This window comes from Olea europaea, unplaced genomic scaffold (genome assembly GCF_002742605.1).
Source record: "Olea europaea var. sylvestris unplaced genomic scaffold, O_europaea_v1 scaffold7619, whole genome shotgun sequence".
NCBI classification, from domain to species: domain Eukaryota; kingdom Viridiplantae; phylum Streptophyta; class Magnoliopsida; order Lamiales; family Oleaceae; genus Olea; species Olea europaea.
The window spans coordinates 1-7,129 of NW_019266034.1; the positions used below are offsets into that span (position 1 = coordinate 1).

Here is a 7,129-nt window from a genome sequence, read left to right on the forward strand (position 1 = left end):
GTGTGCGACCCATCGGGTTCCCGATCAAGATGCCTAACGAGATGAAATATTATTTTGATCTAATTAAAATTGATAAATTAAAACACCCTTTTAATTTATTACTAATTTACACTCGCCGTCCTAGATTGACATCTAGCAATGTGTCAGGGCAATACATGTGACGGAAAATGTCACGTGGTATGACAAAACCAAACTCGTTCATTTACCGTAAAGCTATAATCCTTTCGTCAATATGATCCGATCAATTACGAGATATGGAAGTGTGTTAATCTCGATTATCAATCATATCTCTCATTTCACTATTAAGTTAATATAAGTCAGAAACTTCTTTTCGACTTATGAGTACACTTCGGCCAAAGATTTCGTTATCGACTTAATTGAATGAAACTCAGATCATAATCTCTTACTATCTAAGAGTGACGAATCCTCTATTGGTCATTCACAACCTTCATACGATTCTTGATATACCCGAATTATATCGTATTAGTGGCTCTTGGCAAAGCAACATTCAACATTGCCAAAGTATGACTGACCTCATATAAGGTACCATGACGACCTCAAGTAAAAGGACCAATTTCACTACCAAACGTTAGAGATTAACCGCTGATACTCAGATAGTTATCCATGTGGAATTTCTCGATGTGTCTCCAATGTTTTGTTCTATAACAAAACATCCACGTGTTTATTTAAGTGTCATCACACTTTAACTTGTGATATCAACTACTTACTTTACAAGTAAGAAATGTCACACATGATGGTCTATCCGTAATAAAGATATCCGTATCTAGTTATTTCTTATGACCACAGATGATTTAAGATTCAATCACAACTCCTTGTGATTAACAAATTACGAAAATTTGAATTTACGAACTCTATTATTTAATTTGATTGTCTATTAATTAAATAATAGATCTGTCATTAGATTGCATTAATTATATATTAAAAATATTTATGTCCAAGGTTGATTGGACCTAGAGCATAACACTTACACGTTGCTTACTATTTTATACATTTGGTGTTTGTAATGCTCGGCGGCCACCTTGGAGAGCTCGAGCTCCCCGGCTCTAATCTTGCCAATTCATGGGCTTCCGTTTCTGGTTTTGCTCTTATGGTAAATCCCTTTATACTCTCCAAGAAAATAAATTATTAACTGTATATGGACTGTGAAGATTTTATTGACTTATTTAATCAAATTTCTTGTCTTTTATTTCTAATTAGTAGTGTTTTCAAGAAATTGATGTGATTTTATTTTCTTATTTGACCAGTTTAACATCTATATGTCAAAGATTAGTCTTGCATCACATGATTGAGATTGAAGTTAATTAGAAGTTGATCAGTACAGTAGGTGATGTGAAGTGTACAGTGTAGAGATGTGTGATTTTTCTTGTTTTTGTGCGTTGGACTTTCATTAGCTAAAACCTATGATTCGTGGAAACTCTCCGGACGCTAGCGTTTCATTTTGGAAAATGAAATTCTTTGGAAACTCTCCGGAAATGTTTAGGAAACTCGAAGAAAAAAAAAATTCCCTTTTTTAATGGAATTCTGAAATTCTATGAAAACTTGATGGAGACTTTGAGTGGAAAAATTCCTATTTTTCACCAAAAAAAAAAATAATAAAAAATAGTTAACTTGATTATGGGTTTTGGCTTAAAATTAACTTAAATTATGGACTTTATTATATAAAAGTATTATAATGCTATATTTTAATATAAACCTAAATTTTCTAATTATTGTGCATCCTTCATCAAATTCTAATTGTTTGTTGAGAATTGTGAGACGTTGAGGAAGATAGTAGACATGGGATATAGCAGGGAATCAATTTGACTCTTTCAAAGTTGTTGGAACACTTGATTTTGCAAATCTTTCTTTAGATGAACTAGAGATGAAGGCCATGTCATTCAATGATGCTGGTGATAGTGTTATAAATATTGATGGTAGTAATGCAAGTGAAGCAATTTGACTTGAGAACTTATGGCCTTTTTAATTTGAGTGTTGATTCATTATCAATAATTGTTTTGACTCATGAGATGAAAATCATTTTATGTCAAGATCTTAGTTAAATTAGATAGATAGTAGAAATTTTATTATTTAACTTATATTATAGAGTTGAATATTGAATTAATGAAATTAAGTTAATAATTTTAATATAACATTTCCACAACATTTCATGTTCTACATTTTTCAGAAATGTTATTTTCCCGTATGGTGTCTTGTTTCGTTTCCCGTTTCTGTGCAACATAGGCTAAAATCGCAGCCAACCGAACTCTCCTAGATTTTTATCGTTGTTCGGTTGAGAAGTTATGGCGCACAGAGTATGTCGCACGAATTTTTTATCTTGTAAAAATTTCTACAGTGCAGAGGAAAAAAGAATTCTAGTATACTAAAATGACTGCAGAAATTTCAAGAGCGAAAAGGAGGAGAAAACTTACACTGACTTCTACTTCAAATCTTGTTTCTGTACTTATTTGATTGGCTAGCAATCGATTTATGTTTTTTACCTGACATTCTAGGTTGGCTTGAGTGGTGCGCTTGAGACATTATGCGGGCGAGGATATGGCGCAAAACAGTATAGGATGCTTGGAATATACCTACAGGCATCCTGTATTATATAACGCTCATTTTTGCCATCGTCGTATCAGTTCTACGGTGGTATTTCGACATCGTTATGACTTTACTACATCAAGATTGAGCTGCTCTCTATTTGAAGTATCTCATTCCTGGATTACCTGCGTATGGGTTGTTGCAAAATATCTTGAGATTTCTTCAAACGCAATCAATTGTCATACCATTGGTTGTGTGCTCATTCACTACAAGAAAAATGACCTTTTACAACATTTCAATGGCAACATTCACCAATTGTATGTTGCTAAAAGAGATTTATTGCAACATTCAGCAAATGCATATTGCAATTGGTTGAGAAAAGTAAGATTTAGCAACGTTCTTTGAGTGGTTGTTGCTAATACCCCCTTTCGCAACGTTCAAAGACCGTTGTTGTTGTTGTTGTTTTTTTTTTTTTTGGCAAGGTGCATTGACCGTTGCTGTAGATATTTTAGCAACGTTCATTGAACGTTGTCGTTGATTAGTTTTGGAAACATTTAATGAACGTTGCCGTTGATTAGTGTCAACAACGTTCATTGAACGTTGCCGTTGAGTAGTTTTGGCAACGTTTAGTGAACGTTGCCGTTGATTAGTTTTGGCAACGGGCAATACACGTTGCCGTTACATGTTTTAGAAGCGCCCATCCGAATGTTGCTATTAATCAGTTTTAGCAACGTTCGATAAATGTTGTTGTTAAGTAGTTTTTGCAATGGGCAATGCAAGTTGCTGTATATGTTTTAGCAACGTTCACTGAACGTTGTCGTTGATTAGTTTTGGCAACGTTTAATGTACGTTGCCGTTGATTAGTGTCACTAAATTTTGGGCTCCAATAGGCCCAATATATATATATATATTTTTATTTTTATTTTATTTATTTATTTTTTTTAAGCCCACGTCTCTCTCCGTCTCTCCACTCTCGCCCTATTTCTCTCGCAGTCCCCGGCTTCCAGTCCACCGGCGGCCGACATCTCTTAGGTCTCTAATCTCCGACCAAGTTTCTTCAAAAAGGCCCAGATTTTCAAGACTCCACGCTCAAGCCAACTTTTTCGTTCCCTATACCTATACCTATACCCTGTGCCGCTGGAAAATTTGTTTCGATCTCGCCGATTATGTCCGGTAAGTGCTGATCAAAGTAATCAGATTTGAATATTCTCATCCGTTATTTATAAATACTCCCACATGTATTGATGAAGGAACAGATACTCGAGGATGGGGGATTATATGAGCGGCAGCGAAGAGGATTATTATTACTCCTCCAACCTAGAATTGATCGACGGGTTCGAGAATGGAGACTCTGAAATGGGCCCCACCTGAAGCCCCTTCCTGCAAGGTATATACATGCAAGTTGAAAGCCCTAATTTGACTGAGTTGTTATAGGAGTTAGGGTTATGCACACCTCCAAAGTACCTGTACGGGTATTTGCACTTTCCATAATTTGCTTCATTTTGCTTGAATTTATTTCCTCTTTTCCACTTTCCATATTTCCTCTTTGCTTTTAATTACATCTAACATGGCACGAGTTGAACTTTTATTCATTGCACTGTTGAATACTGTGAACCGAATGCTTGAATATCCGATCTAGTTTTCACAACAAGAAGCTCTATTTTGAGAAGTTTAAAACACTTGATCCATTATCTATTCATGCTTTTCTTTCAACTTGGGGAGAAAGGAAAATAGTTATGGAAGATTATATCATACAATTGATCGTATTTGGTGTAATCTCATGGACGACATTATTCTTGTTAACAAGAAGGGTCTTTCCAAAACGTTCATTTGATTTTTGCAATCAAGTTGTTTCCACAATACATGCTTCTTTAGCAGTAACTTTGGCTTCTCTTTCTGTTCAAGATTGGAGCTGCCCAGTATGCCCTTTCGCTTCCAAGTCTTCTCCTCACCAGGTATTAATCTTATCGCTGTTATTAAGTTTCTAACTTCTGGATTCTGTGTTGGACTTTTTGTTGGTTCTTGGTTCAATTGAAATTGTAGATTGAAACCTGAATCAATTTTTCATAGCTAGAGTTCACGAGCCACCACACCATTTTATGAGCTGATTCACCATGAAAAGAAATTTCTTTTTCGGAGTGATTTTCAAGGGTCGTGCACGCCCTCTCACGTCCAGACCTATTCAAACCTTCTCACGGGTGACAGAAAGACTTGAACATAAGTTTTGTGTCCTTGATAACACAAAGGAAAAATGAACCACTGGTAGAATGGTCATCCCCGTTCCCCACTGAAAAACCACGATACAAGACTTTTTTTTCCCTATAGGTGATGGAGATGGTTATTCAAATTTTGTCTTCAACAAAAGCACTCAAATATGTACCAAATTAATTTTTCAAATAATGTCACGACATTTGCACTATTTTTTGTTATGTATGTGGCAATAAGACTTGAAAGTAACTTCTTAAGCATTTTGGACATTTTTCCTACCTCTTTGGTTAGATGGTGTGTATTTTTGAGTTGGAGTATTTATTGTGTTTTGATGAAGTAATATTGTATATGGGATCATGTTACTTAAATGACGTACTTTGAATTTTTTGTTGTCACTTGTGCGTATATATATAGTAAATAAGTTTTGAATTCACAGGTTTGCAATGAAAGAAAAAATGTGAAATAATTGAGGAAAAAATAAAAATAAAAATAAAAATAAAAATGGCATTTGCTATCAAGCCCTCTTTTTGCAACGTTCCATGAACGTTGCCAAAAGATGGCTTTGGTAACGTTTACAGAATGTTGCAAAAAGAGAGCTTCGACAACATGTAGTGAACGTTGCAAAAAGAAGCTTCGGCAACATTCAACGAACATTGCAAAAAGAGAGCTTTGGCAATGTGCAGTAAATGTTGCAAAAAGAGAGCTTTGGCAACGTGCAGTAAATGTTGCAAAAAGAGGGTTTTGGCAACGTTCATATCACGTTGCAAAAAGGGGGTTTTGGCAACGTTCATAGCACGTTGCAAAAAGAGGGCTTTGGCAACGTGCAGTGAACGTTGCAAAAAGATCTTCGGCAACGTGCAGTGAACGTTGCAAAAAGACAGCTTTGGCAACGTGCTATAAATGTTGCAAAAAGAGTCTTCGGCAACGTTCTTTGCACGTTGCAGAAAGAGAGTTTTGGCAACGTGCAATGAACATTGCAAAAAGAGTCTTCGACAACGTGCATTGAATATTGCAAAAAAAGAGCTTTGGCAACGTGTTGTAAATGTTGCAAAAAGAGGTTTCGGCTACCTTCTTTGCACATTGCAAAAAGAGAGCTTTGGCAACGTGCAAAGAACGTTGCCGAAACTCTTCGCTCTACAGCAACATTGAAACCCACAACAGACGCGCGAACGTTGCAATAGCTCTACGACAATGTTTTCTGCCCATTGCAAAAAGTGATTTTTGGTGTAGTGATTGCTCCTTCTAGCCCGTCATATCAGCATCGCCTATGCTTTGGTTCATTGGACTACACTTGATTATAAAGGAGCATCATTAGCAGCTTCAATTTCACTCTGGATCTCGATCCTTATGTTAAGCTTGTACGTGCTTAAAGCAAAGAAATTTGAGGAGACATGGAATGCACTCAGGTCAGAGTCTCTCAGTCACATCTTCTCGAACTTGAAGATAACCCTGCCTTTAGCAGCTATGGTGTGGTTAGTCTCATATTCCAATTGATCTTCCCATTAATTCGAACACAGGGCGACTAACATTTAATACATAAACTTGTCTTGGTGAACTTATTTTCCTCATATTTTAATCAATTTGCAGTATTGGGCTTTTGAGATTTTAGTTTTGTAGGCTGGACTTATGCCAAACTCAGAAGTTACTTCTTCACTTATAGCAATGTGGTAAGTTTTGTACTCCGTTATTTTCGCTCTTCCATAGACTTCTTTTTGTTAGGTGTGCATACTAATTCTCCAAAATTATGTTTCCAGTGTAAATACGGAAGCCGTTGCCTACATGTTTGCTTATGGCCTCAGTGCCGCTGCGAGGTAATCTTATCAAGAAATCATTCTGCGCATTTCAAATATCTCTGTTAGTAATTTCTTCTTTAATGTACCGTTACTTTTGCAGCACAAGGGTGTCTAATGAGTTGGGAGTCGGAAATCCTGATTGAGCTAAGCATGCCATGAGCGTCACACTAAAGCTAACTATTCTCGTTGCATTATGTATCGTTTTAGCCCTTGCTTTCGGTCATAACTTGTGGGCTAACTCGCTCAGTGACAGTTCAGTAATAATCAATTCATATTCTAAAATGACCCCCTTTATCTTGGTGTCTATATTATGCGACTTTATCCAAGGAATCTTATCAGGTTCGATTACTAGATCTTTATTATAATATGTTCGACCATCTGTTCTCTCCATGAAATTATACAATTCTACAGGTGTAGCCAGAGGATACGGCTGGCAGCATTTGGCTGTGTGCATTAATTTGGTGACATTCTACCTCGTTGGCATGACAATTGCCGCAATCCTAGGTTTCAAGGTTAAACTATATGCTAAGGTAAAACTTCTGGTTCTCATGTTCTTTCTTAAACATGTATATAGTCAATTTTACTCG

The 7,129-nt window shown here is 36.3% G+C and overlaps 1 pseudogene; it reads left to right on the forward strand.

Moving 5' to 3' along the window:
• Positions 1-1,024: 1,024 nt before the first annotated feature.
• LOC111391206 overlaps positions 1,025-7,129 on the forward strand; it is a 7,430-nt pseudogene continuing 1,325 nt past the window's right edge.